This window comes from Salminus brasiliensis, chromosome 24, assembly GCF_030463535.1.
Source record: "Salminus brasiliensis chromosome 24, fSalBra1.hap2, whole genome shotgun sequence".
NCBI lineage: Eukaryota > Metazoa > Chordata > Actinopteri > Characiformes > Bryconidae > Salminus > Salminus brasiliensis.
The window spans coordinates 27166690-27186813 of record NC_132901.1 but is presented as its reverse complement, the minus strand read 5'-3'; the positions used below and the strand labels follow the sequence as shown (position 1 = coordinate 27186813).

The 20124-nt window shown below is 43.8% G+C and overlaps 1 protein-coding gene across 1 annotated transcript in view; it reads right to left on the bottom strand.

Moving 5' to 3' along the window:
- Positions 1–20124, bottom strand: part of LOC140546710 (A-type potassium channel modulatory protein KCNIP2-like) — a 180166-nt gene that overhangs the window by 159566 nt on the left and 476 nt on the right. The window lies entirely within an intron of this gene.

Sequence of the window (20124 nt, the reverse complement as noted above, 5' to 3'; positions counted from 1 at the left end):
CCAAAAATCAAACGATTTCACTAAAGAACTACTCTGTCTTAGTGTAATTACAGAGAATTTGAAGGAGCTGACATTTAAATCAGGCTGGCTTGATGACTCAAAGCCAGATATCTCAAAGGCCAGCAGAAAAAAATAATGTGGACTAATGAGGGAATAATTAAAGCATGGACTCTGTCCCTTCGGAGGACGTCAATTAACACGGATTCAACCCTGACACTTGGGAGGAATCAGTATGGAAATTAATATTAGCAGAACAACTCTTTACATCAACTGTGCTATACATAAGCACTAGTGTTGGATTGCAGGAACATACAATACGAGAGCAGGTGGTATTAACTAATCAATGTAAATTGGTGTGGTACAGGGTACAATGGTAGGGTACACAGTACAATGGTAGCCTTGATTCCAGGCAATATTACAGCAGAATAATTCATTAGTCTATAAAACACTTTTATTTTATATACACTATCCGTCCAAATGTTTGAGGACACCTGTTCTAATAAATGCATTCAGCTATACTTGCCTTGTCCCTGTAGAGAAGTACTGCCAAAAGAATCTATAGACTTTCTATAGCAGATAAACATGACCCTATTGGCACCATGCTGCCTAATGCCAGGTGTGGGCTAGTAGAGGGGTATATAAAGCCCCCCAGCAGCATTGAGCTGTGGAGCAGTGGAAGAACTGTGTTCTCTGTAATGATGGCGGAGGATCTCCATACAGTACTTTTGGAAGGAGTTGGAGGACGTTCAGGGGGTTGTCACTGAATGCCATCAAATCCTCACAGCAATGCTTCTCCAAATCTAGTAGAAAGCCTTCTTCCCTGCAGAGCAGAGGCTCTTTCTCTTAAAGTAACAATGAATGTGCAGATGTACCAATATTTTTGTCCATATGCAGCATTTAAGTTTCAACGTGGTGCAAGAACCATTTTTTATGATCTTAAATAAATAAAATAGTTTGCACTGTTTGCATTTTCTGCACTATAGCAGATGACCTCCTCGCATGGAGAACCTGATTATCACGCCTACCTGCTCCGATATCCCATTTGATCACAATTCAATGCATGTCGAGTTTTTGGAAGTAGCTGTCATTGATTAATTACCCAGACGATGCTCTCAGACCTTAGCTTCCTCCAATTAAAAATACATTAAATACTAATGTTGTTGGTCAATAGCATTCAATTACTTATACAGGCCAGTCATCCAGGATCTTGAATGCCACTTCTAAGAGCAGAGGTGTCAAGGAACTAAGCACAAATACTTCCATATCTTACTTAAGAGTAAGAGTAATTCTTTATTTTTCAGACTTTTTACTTCTACTTCTTACATTTTTACAATTATCTGAACTTTCTCCTCCTTACATTTTTAAAAACAGCCTCGTTCCTCCTATTTCATTTCCCTTTGTTTTCATTCCGGCTCGTCATCAATAAAAACCCTCTCCAGATAAATCTCTCCATCCGGAAAGTCGTGATTGGATGAGAAGTATAAACAGACACCATTCTGACTCCCTATTGGTTTATAAGCGATCCATAAGCATCTGTAGTCTAGTATGAAGACTGTGTCCGTGGCAGAGACTCAAGAGACCTGCAGTGAAACGTCCCGACTGAGCCCCACATTTACATTCCAATAAAGCTTATTGATCACACGCCTCTGAAGTCTGACTTTCTGCAGCTTTACAAAACTTCTAGACAACGACTCCTCATATTTTCCTCCATGAAGCTCATGTTGATGCTCAGTAGAGCACAGAGACGCTCCTTTAATAGAGCTGATATTACTGAAATGCTTCATTTTCAATGGGCAGATCTGCAGCTGAAACAGGAGCCTAGTGCAGCCCAACATTTTTAACATCAACATTTTAATAGATCATTCTCCTCATTATGACTTTTAGAGAAATGGGTTTTTGGGAGGGGGGGGGGGTAGTGCACTATAGACCCCTGTGGCGTGGCCTAAGCTTTCGGCCTTTGTTTTCCTTCCATTACTTTTACTTTTCTACTTGAAGTCATTCTGAAACCAGTACTTTTACACTTTTACTGGAGTAAAAAGCTTCAGTTGATACTTCAGCTTCTATAGAAGTCTTTTAAACCCTCGTATCTCCACTCACTTCTACCTGAATGTGCAATGAATGTAAATACTTTTGACACCTTTGTCTAGGAGTAGCGTGAAATATCTATGATCTTCAGAATCTCTTGAAGAAAATAAGAAACCCAGCTGCAGGCTGCCACAGAGCTAATTTGCCGACAGGACTGTGGATCTGTGGACTGCCGTGGTCCGTCACAGTGGACCAACGTTCTCCCCAACATCGGTTAGAAGAAAACGAAGCCTGGTATGGCAGTTTTAGAATTTGCCCACGATTATAGAAACAGTCATGCTCATAAAGGGCACGAGGCTGTTCCAATCACTCGTATGCCCACTTCCACTGCCGTGTACCGCAATTACCAGCGGGTGATTTTCCCAGCGAGAGAAAGTCTTTAAATGAATGTTCTCTTGGTACAAAATGCTCAAGTTCAACCTTATTCTTATTCATTGCGTGCACCTGTTCTTTCCTCTCTGGCACTAAATCGCAGCACATATCTGCCCACCTTGATGCTAATTTCATTGACACCACATGCCGCTTGGCAACGATCGCCTTGCTGTCATGTCAGGCATTCTGCCAATCAATCAAACAAAGCCCGCTACTGCTTTCTGTGTCCACAGACTTCATCTAGACCCTATGAAATTCCAGCTTGGTCGCCAGGGTGTCATAAGAACAGGGCCCTGGGACAAGACCTCTGAACAAGAGAGCTGCTGTAATCCATTTAGAAGGGGCAGTGGTGCTGTTGTCCCAGATTTTTTTTTATATGACATTTATTACAGATATGATATGGATTTCTCACATAATTTGTCACATAATCCTGAATATATATTTGACATATACACCAGCTTCTTTGAAGTTGGCAATTTTGGCGAATGATTCTTTGAACGATGCCATAAAGAACCTATCTATCAAGTGAAGGCTCTCCAGATCTTTAAAAGGTTCCTCACACAACTCTTTAACAAACACACTGTTCTTTATTTACCATATGATATAGCCATAACATTAACACCACCTGCCCAATATTGAATATGTCCCCCTGTACCACCACAACAGATCTGACCACTCAAGGTATGGACTCCACAAGACCCTCCGACGGTGTCCTGCTGTGGTATCTGGTACCAAGACTAAGCTTAAAAGCAGGTCCTTTAAGTTCAGTAAGTTGTAAGGTGGGTGAGGCCTTCATGAGCATCAGTGAGCCTTTCTCAAGCCGCTTGAACCACGTTTGGTAGGTACTGACCACTGCATACTGAGAGAGAACAACCCACAGGACCTGCTTGCTGATGTTTTGGAGATGCTCTGACTCGTCATTATCTGCAACCTCACAGTTTGGTTCTTGGATTCTCAGATTCCTACTCTTGCTTCAAGAACTGATCGTTCACTCGCTGCCTAATGTAGCCACATTTTGATAGGAGTAGATGAAGGTAATCAATATGACTTCACAGTCACTTCACCTGTCAGTGGTGCTAGTGTTATGGCTGATCGGTGCACATGTGCACATATATTTCGAAATATATCCCAATCCTTAATAATAAATGTGCATATATGACCATATATCATCTCTGTATGGACATGGATGACATTTTTATCCCCTGCCTACACTGACTACAATACCACGTACACGTCAACCAGGGGCCAACAAGCTGGACGTGACTTTCAGGATCAGTACTGGAGCCGTTTCCAGCTCTTGACAAGACCAAAGATAAGCAAAGGAGGAAAAGATCGATGTGACCAGCAGCGCTATTGTGTGGGAGAGGTCCTTTCTGCATTGTAAAAAGGGCCTGCAGTGTTCAGGAGGCCTGAGCACTCATTCTGAAAGTGAGCTTAATTGGTTTTTGGAGTACCTTCTCTCAATCGCTTCACAAGCCTTCACATCTCTTTATAATTGATCCTTAGGCTCTCTGATTGGGCACACAAGTCGGTTGGAGAGATCGAGATGAGATGGAACTCCGGGGACTGCTGTGATTTATTGACAAATGGAGTTACTCTGCGAAAGGAACCGGGGACAAGAAAATATCTGCTCTGTGGTTTCTTTTGAACAGTGGCCTGTACTTAATCTGCCACTATTAATATTACCACGATTATCACCATCATTACTCTGACCATCACTGCCATGACTGTATTAATGCCATGACTGCTCTCTATAAATCCATTCACAACTAACTCTGTCGCTTTACCTTCTCCCAGTAAATGGTCACCCACTCATCCAGCCCGGCCTGCTGGAAGACTGACCACTGGGGGTCCCCTCTACCAGTGTCAGACCAGCTGCCACCTACCAGTCCGACCACCAAGCTCCCCCACCAGCCGTGCCAGACCAGCTGCACACCCTCCTACCACTGCTACCTGCCTAATGACCATATTAAAAACTACCTGCCACTGGACTATCTGCCACTATTAATATCACCACTATTACCCATCATTACTCTGAGCATCACTGCCATGACTGTATTAAGTGATTCTGAAATGTGAAAGATTTCCAACATCTGACTTCATTAAAAAGAAAGAGCTGAGATTGTTCAGAACATTCTCATGTAAAACGGATCCCTGCAGTCAACAGATGGTTCTTCTTGGACTGGACTGGTTCTCCTTGGTAGGTTCCATGTACCTTGTGTTGCTGCATCGCTCATTTAAATAGCTTCAAAGACCTGTCACTGAAGTGACTGAATCACGATGAACACAAGCATCAGTGGAGATACACGATCCTTATACTGACAGCCTGAGATCTGAGCGCAATGAAATGAAGAACAAAACGCTGCTTCTAGTTTTTGGTGGATAATTAGAGGAAAACTGGAAGTAAGGACACTGAAAAGTATCTCTCAATAAAAACAGAAAAAATATAATAGAAAATCAATAGAAAAACACCACATTTGGAAGCAAAACGCCTTTACGAAACCTGACATCAGACCTGTGCAAGACCATCTACCCATAGCACAACACAGGGCCCATCAGAACACCAACCCAACCGGAGGAGCAATTGGAGTCATTTCTCACTTTACTTGTTGCCGGGATAATTGGTATGGGAATTCAGGGCTGACGGTGGAGCTGACGATTGATGTAACCTTCTTGCTGTTCCTCTCTCTCTCTCTCTCTCTGTCTTGAGTGATTGAGTGTCAAGACAGTCGAGTTGTTCTCCCCATAGCTCATGCTGGTGGCTTTCCCCCACCCTCCGTGATCCTTGCCTTCCTGCCTTTTCCGAATGACAGCTAGAGAGCCTGTTGATCCGGGATTGACAAGGCATGACTGCCTCTCCCCATGCTTCACGCCAGTCCAATAGTCTTCACTTGCTTTAAGGGCCCTCGGAGCAACTAAAGGCCCCTATTGACATTAAGGAGGACTTGAGGCAGGAGAGAGGTGAGGTGCAGGTGGACAGAGTAATGAGGGGAGGTTCTCCGAGTCCAGAGAGAAAACAGATTTAGTTGATTTCTATTTGGTAAACTTTTATAAATAGTACATTCTTCTACACTGCACAAATAAAATACATGATTCTAAAAGAGATACCTGACGTAAAGAACTGTTTTTATGGATCTTTAGATCTTTGGAAATTAGATGTTCCGGTGTGAAGGACCTTTCCGAACAACCTTGACATATAATAACGTACCTACGGCTTTCTTCTATATTCATTCCTAGAAACACATGCCTAATCATGTGTTTCTAGGAATAAATCAGAACCAGGGACCCTCCAGGGATTCCCAAAAGCTTTTCTAAGAAATATGGATATCTCCTGAGGATGCAATTCTCCAAAAAAAAACTGGAAACAGAAAAAATTGAATATTCCTAGGAAAATATGGGAACCGTGGTGTGATGTTGGAAAGCCGTAACCGTAATTTAGGAACAATTTCCATTTTTATTCCTGAAAAAAATTAGACACTAATTCTAGCAATTAACCCAGTCTGAAACAAGTGTGAGGTCGTCATAAAGTAAAAAATATTCTTTATTTAGAAAAGTCTCAATTAAAAAAAAGAGAAAGCTATTTCTATTTAAGCAAGGACTTCTTAAACAACACCTTAGTGAATTCTGGAAATCACAAACTACAGTTTTAAAGATGTTAAAGGTGTATTAAAGGTGTTTAGTGATTTTATTCACACTTGGACAACTTCATCGATGATTCAGAGCAATGGAGGTTCCAGCCATGTGGTGCCACGCTAACCCCATTAGCTTCACCATCTGCCTGCTGCCAGGCCCGCACAGCATCAAAGCCATCCTCCTACTTCTGTTGGCATCCAGTGCCACCCGACTCTGCCATTCATTAAACTGCCCAAGATACTCTAAAGTAAGTTAGATCCCAAGAAAGAGCCGTCAGCCCTTGTCCTTGTTCCCATCAAGCCTCAACACTCGTGGCTTAACTCTGCCAGTGCCAGAAGCTGTCCAGACACCTTCCCCTCAAAGCTGACCGTCACTGGGTATGAACGAAGCAGGCAGATAGAGCTCTGTCAAAGGCAGAGAGTTAGAGTATTGATCGGGTTCTGCTGCTTGGGGTAAAGTCCACACGCCACAGTCTGAATTAACACAATACCCCTGGGACTCATTAGCTCCGTCTGGCCCTCCCCTACCCACTAAAGTGAGAGAAAGCAGCAAATGGTGTAAACGCTTTGCAACACTCTTCGCTTTAAGGCATTTCATTGAAGGTTCGAGCATAATGCTCAGCCGGACCTGCTCAAGACCCCACTCAGGTTGCGGTGAGGAAACACTGATCCCACAGGCTAGCTTCTCAATCGTCTGCCTTTAAAAGCTGCCCTGTAAAAGTGCTTAGCCTGATGAGACGGGACATGATTCAAAGTGACCCCCTGTTCAAGCACAGCTAAAGATGACTCACTCTTCTATGGGAGTAGAGGAGAGAACGGGATTAGGCCTGGGCTGATGACTTTCTCAGTATATCTGGACAGTAAGTGTTTATTAGCTCAGTAAATCACTGATATTAGAATAAACACTAATAATAATACTCCTACAGAAAGTGGTGGAGGTTCTCCTCCATCACTGTGTTCATCATTAGGAGAACATCAAGTTCTCCTAATGGAGTCTAGTATTATTCAGAGTTCTCCTCAGATCAACACCTGGTTTGGTGGTAAAGCAGGGCTTAATGATGGTGAATCAGGTGAGCTGGTCGGTGATGCGTCTTTGGGTTGGCTTTGGAGTCGTCAGACACACTCTCAACACTTTGATACTGCTTAACAGTCTCTGCTCTCTTTACTGTGTTGGAAAGCTTAGTCTAGCTTCGCTTAAAATAGCGCTAAATAGCCTGCTGGGTTAGCACAGCGAGCTACTTTATGATACGTGTCCACAGCAGTAGCCTACTTCAGACTGCATTTACCTCCAATACGATACGACCGTAGACCGTTTAATAGGAAACGACCAGAAATTCTACACATGAAAGTGGAACTCCTGAAAGTGGGCGTGGCAAAATAAGGTGGGCACTTGAGGCAGCTTTAAGTGAACAGTCCGTTCTTGAAGAGGATAAAGTTGTTGAAGGGTAGGAACCTGAGACACTTCCAGACCATGACTGGGTCAGAACATCTCCAAAGCATCAGTAAGCAGGTCTTATGGGGTGTTCCCAGTATGCTGTGGTCAGTATCTACCAAAAGTGGTTCAGGGAACAACCAGTGAGCCATTTACATTTACACTCTTCTCCAGGTATTCAGAAATACCTCCAAGTTTAGACTCTACTCTACTAAACACAAGTCAATATGGAGCCCATAATACTCTACTCTTCACCCAAGTCCTCTCAGAAGAGGAGGGTCTTCAGTCTGGGTTTAAAGACAGCGAGCGTTGGACTGGCTGTTCGGACTCCCAGGGGAAGTTCGTTCCATCACTTCGGTGCAGGACAGAAAAAAGCCTGGACGCTCGTCTTCCGTGGATTTTGAGGGGCCGGTGACCGCTGACCAAATGCTCGCTTAAGCTCATGGAGGCCCAACCCACCTTCCAACTTACAGTACTTGCTATTAAGGTTAGTCTTGGTACCAGATATCACAGCAGGACACCTTCAGAGATCTTGTGCAGTCCATACCTCGAGTGGTCAGATCTGTTGTGGCGGTACAGGGGCACCTATACAACATTGGGCAGGTGGTATTAATGTCATGGCTGATTGCTTATGTTTACATTGGATATAAGGGTCCAAGAGTTGTGGGAGTGTGAAGAACCTTTTAAAAGGTTCTAGACAATGACTGGCTCAGAGCATCTTCAAAGCATCAGCAAGCAGGTCTTATGGGGTGTTCCTCCCGGTATGCAGTGGTCAGTACCTACCAAAAGTGCTCCAAGAAAGAAACAACCGGTGAACCGGCGACAGGGTCATGGGTCCCACCTCACAGCTTACAGGACTATTCAAATGATCTGCTGCTAAACTCTTGGTACCAGATATCACAGGACACGGTCAGTGGTGTTGTGAAGTCCATCCACAAGGGCGGCCTACTCAGTATTAGGCAGGTGGTGATAATGTTATGGCTGATCAGTGCACGTTTCCAGGCTTTTGAGCAGACCGAAGAGGCTGAAGAGGTGCTTATTCGTCTATACGGCTCAGCACTGGGCCTGAGGTGGTAGCAACCCTCAAAGATCACTGCCATTTGCTGCTGTAATAGAGCGACTCCATCCACGGCCCAGAGAATGAAGCCAATCTACAATCCTTTGCTCGGTTATCTAGACATTCTGTTCTCATTTACCTGCATGCCCTGGGGAGCCACTCAGCATTAAGGGTGCAGCACTGCTTAATAGACAGGTGCCTCAGAAACTGCAGGCTTGCAGCCCTCTGGTCCATTTCCTACGCTATTTAACAGGGAATAAGGAACCGGATTTAACCACAGAGCCTAGAACTGTCTTAGTCTATTTCAACCAAGCATGGAAACAAGCTTAGGATGGTCTACAAATTCAGGACCTCAGACAACCCACTCATTTCAGACACCTTAGTATTAATCTGCCGTTATGTTAAATCACCCAAGATCACAGGTAGCTTTCTTTCCAACATTCAGGGACAAATCTGAGCCCATCGCTTTATGTTCTTTGGTGATTTAGGCCTACCAGTTTTGAATCTCCAACCAATCGCAGAAAATCCTGTCTCACTAATGAAAACCGACTGTGCTAATGAGTAATCGTCTGCCAGCGCTCATCATTTGTTTGCCAGAGCTGTCATAAACAGTGATATGAGGAGCCCGCATTGCTTAATAACCATATGCTACATTTTTTTCTGAAAATAGCCTAATGAGCAAACAGCAGTGTCACACTGTCTTTACCTTGTTCGAATGAACAAAAGTATTGGGACACCTGCTCGTTCATTGTTTCTTCTGAAATCAAGGGTATTAAAAAGAGTTGATGCTGCCTCCGTTGGAGTAACTAACGGTCTCGACTGTCCAAGGAAGAAGGCGGCTTTATACTAGATTCTGGAGCAGAGCATTGCTGTGAGGAGTTGATTGCATTCAGTGACAAGACCAGTGTTAGTGAGGTCAGAATGTTGGATGATGATAATGATGATGATGATAATCTCATCCCAAACTAAAGTACTGGATGGAGCTCCACCACCATGCACCATTCCAGACAACAAAGCACTTCCACCGCTCCACAGCTCAATGCTGGGGGGCTTTACCCCCCATCTACTAGCCCACGACTGGCATTAGGCAGCATGGTGCCAATACAGGTTCATCATGTTTATCTGCTCCAGAGAGAGTCCTATTCTATTGGCAGGGACTAGACAAAATGTGTGTTCGCATATTTACATCTGTCTCAGCAATGCAGCTGAATGCATTCATTAGAAGGGGTGTCCACAAACTTTTTTAACATTTAGTGGAATTCGTATTGATCCTCAAATCTCATTACAGTTACGTTTGGACGAATCTGTACTTACACACAAGGTTGAGATCAGTCAGTGAATGACTTGGAGGATCTAAAGAGCTGCCAGACATGTAAATTCATTTGGATTGAGTCTGGCTCCCTGTTCGTAGAGGAAGTGCATTGCTGAATATAATGTCAGGAATATGTGGGAGTGATGTGCGAAGTGGTTTTGTCATCAATAATTCAGATGCAGTCCAGCTTAAAAGGGAACTTCCTCCCATTTTCTAGCATTTCTAAGATTAAGGCTATGTCCCAATTGCGTACTACGCATTAATACTACAAGATATTTACTATATCGGCGCTGTCCAAAAAACGTCTCTTCGAAACGGTGACTTTACAGGAGAAGACAACATGTGGACTTCTGAATGGACGTCAATGTAAAATAAGAGTTTATCACATGTAAATTAGAGCATTTCTATTGGTTCATTCATTCGTCCAAAATTAAAAATTGACAAAAATTGAGATGCATGTTTTTCATTGGACAGCAGCGATATGCTTATATTAATAGTGCGGGTTTTGCAGGTTAGCGCACAAAATATTAACTTGCTAACCCGTTTTCTACTAACAGGAAGTGATGAAGCATTACTATGCCAACATAGGTCCATTGTAACCACACTCAGAGTATTTATCCTGGATATGACACTTCTATCTATACTACATGCTCAATAACTAGTTAGCATTATAATTTTCCTTCCTAAATTTTGCTTAAACAGACAGAGGTTCTCCAAATCACTGTATATTTCGGGAGAATCTCCGTGTTTTTCTTGTAAACAAACCCAAAAAAATAACTGGTTTCTCTCAGTAGCATGAATAAATGTCAAACCCGTGATTCTATTTATGAGGTTGGAAAAATATCTACACCACGACCACACACACACACAAATAATCCCTTAAGAGCTTCAAAAAGACTGCCGTCTGTTTGAGTAGGTGATATATGTCACTTAAATCCAGGCATTAAGAAGTGAGATAAACCAGCACAGAGAGATCAGTCTGGCAGAGTGTAGAACAGAGCTTTCCGTCTCTCAGAGACCTTTTAAATTATCAATGAACGCTCTCTGGCGACCAGGTGAAGATATGGACGTTCCTTCATTCCATGTGGAGAAGCACTGGAAGGTGGGGGTCAGCCTAGATTAACTGTGGATAAAAAATGGTCACCGGTCTGAGAGGGAGGATAAGGCATTGGCAGGAATCTCCTGATGTAATACGTAAAGATGGACAAGGGCCGAACTGTGACGACTGACCAACTGCTTCAGAACAGCTCCAAAACAGTGGTCAGTACCTACCAACAGTAGAAGGACAGTGAGTCATGGGCACCAGATGGAGGCCTCACCTCACAACTTAAAGGACTTCAAGCCCCTGGGAACTCAAACCTGAGTTTTCCTTCTAATGAAGTGAATCTGGCCCCTCAGGGCCCCCAGGGCCCATTGTCTTATGAAGATTTCTCCCAAGTCTAATAAATGTCTGCTGTATTTCACCAGTACTGCTCTCCTCTTCATGTGGGATGGGCAGTCCTAAAGTAGGTCAGGTTTACACCAACATACCACTGACCATTCGCAAGGCTAACGTTGCTCCACCCTCTCTTTGAGTATGAGTACCCTGGAGCCTTAAAGCTAAAGCTACACCTGATGAGTGAAAGCTCCACCACGTGCCTCATTGTAGCTCACGTCTGGCACCCGTCACCACTCCACTTCACCACGGAATTTAGCGGCTGGGTGCCGGGAGGGATGGAAGGTCTTAACGCAGCACCGTAGCCGGGGCGCACTGGGCACTCAAGCTCAAGGCTGGAAATCTGTACCAGATACCAGAGCCTCAGTAAACCCTAAATATCTGTGAAATCACAACCACAGTTCAACAGCAGTGTCTCGCGGCTGGTAACGTAAACTCATTTTTGCTCTCCAGCTGTCAATCATACACGCTCATTGGTATATTAAGGGCACGCCCAGAGGAATGAGGTCCCAGGGGTTTTAAAGGATCTGCCACTAACATCATGTTGGTTCCAGATACCACAGGACACCTTCAGAGGTCTTGTAGAGTCCATGCCTACTTCTACAAGTCTATTAGACTCAGGCAAAAGAAGTGCCAACCAATTGGATTACCATGCCAGCAATAATCAGCACCTATTCATTCTATTCTCATTTCAGCGATGAAACAAATGCTTAAGCCTTTCTCTGAAGTGTCTTCTCCTTCTCAGCTGCACCCATTTTCTCAACTGTTACAAGATACAAGTCCCAGCAGGCTCTTAAGGGAGAGTGCCACTACGATTACCACTTTCACAAAGCACTGCTGTGTGTACGCACCATTAAATATGCCCACAGGGAACAGCGACTGATGAGGCTGGATGCGGACACTGAGCATGTGCTTAAGCAGCTACGGCCCGTTCAGAAAATACTTTAATATATAGAGCCATAACTGTCCACGCAACTGACCGGAGTGACCTGCCAATCACTGGTCATCTGCATCATCATCTGCAGTCTGTACAACCAACCATACACAGACATACACACACACACACACACACACACACACACACACACACTACAGAGCGAAATATGGCTTTGCCTTTTCTCCCAAAATAGCAGCGCTGATGGATTTCAGTCATCTACACGTAATGGAACCAGTAGATCTGAAGCTAGAAGCAAGGCTTTCACTACACTGTTTTTTTTTAGCTTTTTCTCCTGTCTCTTCCATGAAATATTAGTCATGGCATGAATTATGAAGGCTGGAAAGCTAAAGTTTGCAGAGACAGGGCATGGTTAGAGTCAAATTCCCCTATTCGTCCAGCCTTTTCAAGGCCAGCTTGTTTTCCTGACTCGCTGAAGAGCTCAATCCGGATATGTGGCGACACCATGACATGAATTCATCTCAGTGAGGGAGATGGAATTGACCTCTCTCTCCCTCTCTTTTACACAGAGACGAAATGCAAACAACATCAGCAGAACGAAATAGCTGCCAGGATTCAGCCGAGGAGGTGCACAAAAAGAAAAGGTCACGTTCATGCCACACAGGTACATATCTAATACCCTTCAGTGTTCTCGTTTGTCCCCTATTCATTTTGAAATGGCTCAGACGACATATTTTTCCCCCTTTGGTTTGCGTATGAGGGTAATCATTTCTAGCACAAAATAGAAAGCAGATATTCCACCTCTCCCAGACGTTCCGGGAGTCTCCCGCAAATTCGTAGTGGTTTTTTGATGCCCACGAACTAGCTACAATATCCCGAAAATCCATTTTTTGAGAGAGATGGTTTACCTCAGTTCATCCCAGACCACGCTAAAGTACACCTTAAGTCTAATAGGGATCTGAATAACGACAGTGATTCTCACTGCAGTGAGATTTACATTGCCCACAGTGGTTAAATGACTGCAAAAGACAAGATGAGGTGAGCTGACCAGGTGGAATTCCTTTATTAGCATAGCTAACATTATTTAAATAAGATGGATAGCTGTGCTACTCTACCGAGCTATTGCCACGCTACCAAGGTCAAACTCCCTGTAGACGTGCTTAAAGTTGTGACAGGATAAAAAAAAAATATGTCCCTGTTGAATAATATATATATGTATATGTGTATATGTGTGTATTCCTCTAGACATACCGCTAACCCATAGGCCCCAAAACAAAATCTCAGATTCTCCAAAACAGAATCCCAAAGGTCTATGGATCAACAGTATGTCTGGAGGAGGAAGAATGAAGCTTACACTGAAAAGAACACCCTGCTTACAATGAAGCATGGTGGTGGCTCGGTGATGCTCTGGGGCTGCTTTGCTTCCTCTGGTACTGGAAGCCTGCACTGTGTAGAGTCAGGGCAAAACCCTAGGAGGAAACCTTATGCCTTCTGTGAGGAAGCTGACAGGGTGGGTGTCATTGGACCTTTCAACAGGACAATGATCCCCAACATACGTCAAAGTCCACCAAGGTTTGTTATCGCAAGAGGTCATGGAAGATTCTGGAGTGGCTGACAAGCTGTTAACAGTAAATCTTTGGTAGGATTTGAAGAAGAATCTTAAGAATATATGCGAACTGGAGGCCACTGCCCATGAGGAATGGGCTAAGCTTCTTCAGGAACGCTGGCATTGCATCCGGCTTGCAGGAGGTCATAACAGCAAAGGGGTTCTGTACTAAGTACTGAAGATGCTTATCATGAAGGGGTGAGTAATTCTGAGACTGCAGTCATCATTAAAATACTTACTCTAATTGTTACTGCCGTTACAAAATGTTAGTGGCTAGCTAATTTCAATTATTTAGTGGAATGACTTAAGGTGCTTTCACAGCTAGCTTGTTTGGTCTGGACCTTTGGACTTTTCAGTTTGGTCCAAACCCAAAAAGCAGTTGAGAAAGGTGCCTTAGACCACAGTCCAAATTTTGGTCTGACCAATATTTTTATTATTTTTTCTTTTTTGGGAGGATTCACAGGTGAGTCCACCACCCCTCTTGAATGAGTTGGGAGCAGAGTGGGATGTCTCAGAAACAAAATAATCCACAGAATATAGTCATAAGTCATAACTAGGGTCTGATATCCTCAAATAATTTTATTTCGCTTCAACATGGCAACTCTTGCTCAAAGAAAACATCACCAGACATGACTTCAGTAATCGTCCTTTGATCTTTTGGCACAGCACGCTCTGAATTACAAAGAGGGGGAAGGGAAGGGAATAAACGCGCTGCAGGAAAGCTATTTCTAGAGCGCTGAATTTCTGCACAAATCAAAGGGCTGGGCTTTTTAAAATCCGCCATCACCCACGCTACCTTAAAGCAACACAGGTCACCCCATCACATGTCCACAGCTCGCACCCAGGCCTCTGAAGAGGCAGTTCTGAGTCACGCTGGCCTCTCCCACACAGCCACACTTTCACACCACCAACTCACAGTGCTGAGATATACTACTGCTGAGGGAATGAGGAGTCCAGATCTGATAAACAGTAAGTTCTTTGCCAGAGCTCTGAAATGAGCCTGTATCATCTCTGCGCCTCTGCTTTTGCCAGCACTCTTCACTAGAGGTGTAATTTTTTAAACATTTTTATTAGACTGTGATTCATTACAAAGAATTTCATGCTTATAAAGTCTAGAATTTCACCACGGGTCATTTTAAGTTGGTAGAGGTCATAGTTTCTCGATTATCCTGTACACTGATCAGCCTCCTTATTTCTACACTCACTGTCCATTACATCAGCTCCACTGATCGTACAGCAGCACTGTGTAGTTCTCTAACTCCAGACTGAATCCGTCTGCTTCCCTGCAGCCTCTGTAATCAGCCTCCTTTCACCCTGTTTGTTCTTCAGTGGTCAGGACCCCACAGGACTGACCACCACAGAGCAGACTGTAGTATTTGGGTGTTGGGTCAGCATTCTCAGCACTGCTGTGACACTGACTGACTGACTGACCTGGTGGTGGCGAGTGTGTTAGTAGTTACCAATATAGTGTGTTACCAATATAACCTGTGCAGCAACAGATACAGAGCTTCTGTCTCTGGCTTTACCTTCATCTACAAGGTGGGCCAACTAGCTAGGAGTGTCCAATAGAGAGTGGACAGTGAGTGGACAAACATACAAAGTGTTTAAGCACTCCAGCAGCACTGCTGTGTCTGATCCACTCATACCACCAGCACAACACACACACACTACTAACACACTCTCCACCACCACCAGGTCAGCCAGTGTCACTGCAGTGCTGAGAATGCTGACCCACCACCCAAATACTACAGTCTGCTCTGTGGTGGACAGTCCTGTGTGTCCTGACCACTGAAGAACAAACGGGGTGAAAGGAGGAGGCTGATAACAGAGTCTGCAGAGAAACAGATGGAGACAGTCTGGAGTTAGAGAACTACACAGTGCTCCTGTACGATCAGTGGACAGTGAGTGTAGAAATAAAGAGGTGGTGTTAATGCTATGGCTGATCGGTGTATATATACTATATATTAAACTAGTCCAAACTAGTCCATTAGTCCAAATGCAGATGTGAAACTGGTACCATCAAGAGTATGTAGAAAGCTATGTATCCACCTACAATATTCAAACTGTTAAACATGGTGGCGGTGTTTCTGTCCACATTACAGTGCAGCATTACTTACTTCAGTAAACAGAGCTGCAGCAGATAAAATGCACAAACTCTGCAGATCAACAGCTCATGCTTCACAGCAATTATCATATTTTCCAGGATTTTCTATGACTGGACAGGTACATTTCTGGTCTCTACATTTCCGGGTTTTCCAGATTTTGCAGGATGTGTGGAACCCTGTAGTGGGCGCTAACGTTACTGCCTTCACAAAATAGTGGCTAGCTAATTTGAGTTATTTAGAGGAATGACCTAAGGTGCTTTCACAGCTACCTTGTTTGGTCCAAACCCATATAGTAGCCCAGAAAAGTGCCTTAGACCACAGTCGAAATTTTGGTCTGACCAAAAGAAATGATCTTGGTCTGGATCAACTGAACCAGGGTTGGGTTTGTTTGCAGTGTGAAAACACCTTTTTGGACCTAATCAGACCTTTGAACCAATTACAGGAAGTTGAGGCAAGCTAGCAGCTAGCATCACCAATTAAACAATGGGTGACTCCCCTTAATGTTACGCAACAGCGTGGGCGTAGATGATGATTGGACGTAGCAAAGTTACTCTAAACTGCAGCAGAAAATCAAAACTAACCAGATTGAATGTAAACAATGTAACATAAAAACACAAAAACACCAAATCCGGACTTTGATCCAGACCTTTAGATGTAAGACTAAAAAACAGAAAGTAAAAATCAGATGCTTTCTTAAACTAAAATATAAGAAACAGCAAACATACCTGCATCTAAAAGAAACAAAGTAACAAGGGAAAAGCTCATATGGAGGCAATGAGGGTACCTCCACATGTACAGGAAAAACTCCTAAGAAGAAAGAGCACTCTGCTGAAAGTCTGATGCGACAGGCGATAAATTTTATACGTTTTATAAAGATAAAAGTGCTGTTACAATTAATGGCAACACATAAATGCACTGATGATATGACGTAAATGCATCTAGATGGGATGGCCATACTGTAATGCTTCCATGCAGTCATTATGATGAATCGGCTCCATCAAAGGAGCTGTTAGCCAGTTCTCCTGTTAGAAATTCATAGTGCTCAATTCATTGTGCTTAATACCGCGCTACTGGAAGTGTGGTTCTGTAAGAAATGTTTTAGTACAAGATCAACAATATTCTTTTCCTAATTGCTGAAAAATGCCCATTTCTGTGCAAATAGCCACTTAACTGTTATTGCATCTAGTTGTAGGAGCTAAATTGAATAGCCCATCACAGCCCAGGGCTGTGCCCATCTGGATTTGTCACATTTCATTCAGATAAATGCTTATTGCCCCAAATGGTGTGGTGCCATCTCATCCCGAACACCAGATTACGGGCAGCTCAAATTGTCTAAATTGTCACGTTCAGTCCATGAGCATAGTCAGAGATATGGTGCAGGCCTGGAGATACAGCCCAGTACAGTTAACAGAATCTACGAGGCCAGTTAGCACAAGTTCCACTCCGGTGTGAGACGTTATTCCAGAAGCAGATGTCTATTACGGAAATATATTAAGAGGGTGTTCTGGCAACCTTTTCTTGCCCATTACACTGATGCAGAAACATGTCTGGCAGGCTTCCAGATCCAAAAAAATAACAGAAAAAAATATGAAGTGATGAGAAGTGAAGAAAGAAACAAAACACGGCCTCTAATTCCCTACTATAATGCTGGAGAACCGTGAGCTGCCTGGAGCAACAGCTGCGTTTCCATTAAAATAAATAAATAATACACATATTTCGAAATAATCCGTCATAACTGACCTTTTGAGATAAAGGCGCTTTACGTAAAAGCACGGCGCCACACAAGCTTCTGTTTATCGATGTTGTATTTGCCGTGTTTCCATCTCCAATCTCATGTGTGTCGTAAGTTCTGTACCATGAGCTTCCCTGGCGTCCCCATAATCAAGTGATTAGAACCTTCTGATTGTTCATCTGATTGGATGGTTCTCCATCACAGCCACCGGGCGAGAAATCCCGCCTCTCAGAGCTGGTCAAGAATTTAGATTTAGAGCGACTACAGTCTTTTCTGGACCTCTCTCTCTCTCTCTCTCTCTGTCTGTCTGTCTCTCTCTCTGTCTCTCTCTCTCTGTCTCTCTCTCTCTGTCTCTCTCTCTCTGTCTCTCTCTCTCTGTCTCTCTCTCTCTGTCTCGGAGCTGGAAAGTGGCAGCGCTCCTTTTAAACACCCTCCACCTCCTCTTCACTGTGCTGGCTGGGTCAGATCTGCTGCGTCCCAAACCGCACACTTCTACACTTCACTAATGAGTGCGCCTCTGATGATAGGGCACTATTTTGGTGCACTATTTAGTTTGCTTGTGGTTTTTCCAAGGTTTCTGCCATCAACAAACCGTTTTGTTGTCCTTTGGATGGAAATGTTGTTAGTGTACAGAACATGTTGTGTTTGAGAAGATCCCAGGACCACGTGGAGACGTCAGAGAGAGCATCTACCCAACTGCGGGCGTTAAACCGCCCCTCATCAACGTTTCACACTACACTACAATGTGCACACTATATCTACGTAGTTGGAGTGGTGCAACAGGTAATACCACTACCTGCCAGTGAGCTGCCACACCATGTGGGAGACTGAGGTTTGATTCCCAGTCTGGATGACTAGAGTCCTTGGGCAAGACTCCTAACACTACACTAGCCCTCCTCTGTAATATGAGTACCCTTTGTAAGTCGCTCTGGATAAGAGCGTCATGTAAATGTAAATGTCTAAAGTAGGGTAAAGTATGGTTGGTGTGGCGCAACAGAAAACACCACCAGACTGGGGTTCGACTCTGAGGGAGTTTTTCCTTGCCACTGTCGCCGTTGGCTTGCTCACGGGGGTCTTTGACCCTTCATGTTATTTCTTCTTTCTTCTCTGTCTCTGTCCTTTATTAAGTACGAATTATGTAAAGCTGCTTTGTGACGACAACAGTTGTAAAAAGCTATACAAATAAATTCTGGTCTGGGTGACTATACTGCACCACTACACCACTAAGAGTCCTTGGGCCAGACTCCTAACCCTACACTGACCCAACTCTGTTTTACGAGTACCTCTGGATAAGTAAATAAAGCTGTAAATGTAAATGTAGGGCTGGGCGATATATTATATTTGCGATATTCTTAAAATCTACTATTCAGATCTTCTCCCGTACTGAACACAGTGATTTATACTCAACATCGGCTGCTAAACAAGCCTAATCACACTGTCTGTAATGAAACCTGCAGCTGATTAGTGTTTATTAAGCACTAACAGTCTCCTCCATATGCTTAGAAAAGCTTAATGTATATCACGTCACGATAACAAAATTTATCACGATGTGATAAAATATCGTCATATTGCCCAGCTCTTATCTGAAGCCCATTTGAGTCTACAATAGAAACCATGCGTTTACCACCACCAGCCAAGGGGGGCTAAAGCAGCCATATACCTCCAGTAGATGGTCATACACTCTCCACACACTCCACCAATAGGCTAACAGCTCTGAGAAACCAGCACTAATCTAATGTCAGCTGTAATGTCATCCTGTCTTATAACCCAACTACTGTTATCTAGCCAAACCATTTATATACGATATATAGACGAAGTCTGATAAGGTCAGATCACCCTCAACGTCCAGAAAGAGGTGGTGTTGAGGACATAAAGAGGCATTAGATAGCACAAGAGACCTCAGGCAAGACTGTAAGCCTGAGGACTCCCACTGTAAGGAAACGTAAATATTCAACGTGATGATTGAGAAGATCAGGTTCTGCAGCTAAACTGACATCTACGGCCGTTGGATTGATTGGCACCACAGACAGATCTGCCCAGCCAATAAATCTCATAAAAAAACAATCAAGCCAACGACCGAGTGCTCAGGAATTTTTCCAGCTCCTCAATCCACTTACTTTCAGCCAGCGAAATCCCCTGAAGACCCAGATGTGTCACCAGTGTGATGGACAATCAGTGCTTCCTCACCCTCAGCTTCTTACACTAACCCTCCTGCTGGGTCTCACTGCTGGACCCCCACGATGTTGAGAAGATCTGAAATCCTCCCATTCACTCTCCTCTTTCTCCTCTACCTCCAGCCCTGTCCTCCTCTAACACACATATGGAAGCACCGGGTCTGGTGGTAGGGCTCAAGTGAACATGGCTTCCTGCTGAAGGATCTAGGATTAGAGACAGTGTGCTGCCCTTCCTCCTCGGACAGAGATCAGACAACACGGACACATGTGCTAACAGGTGCAATCAT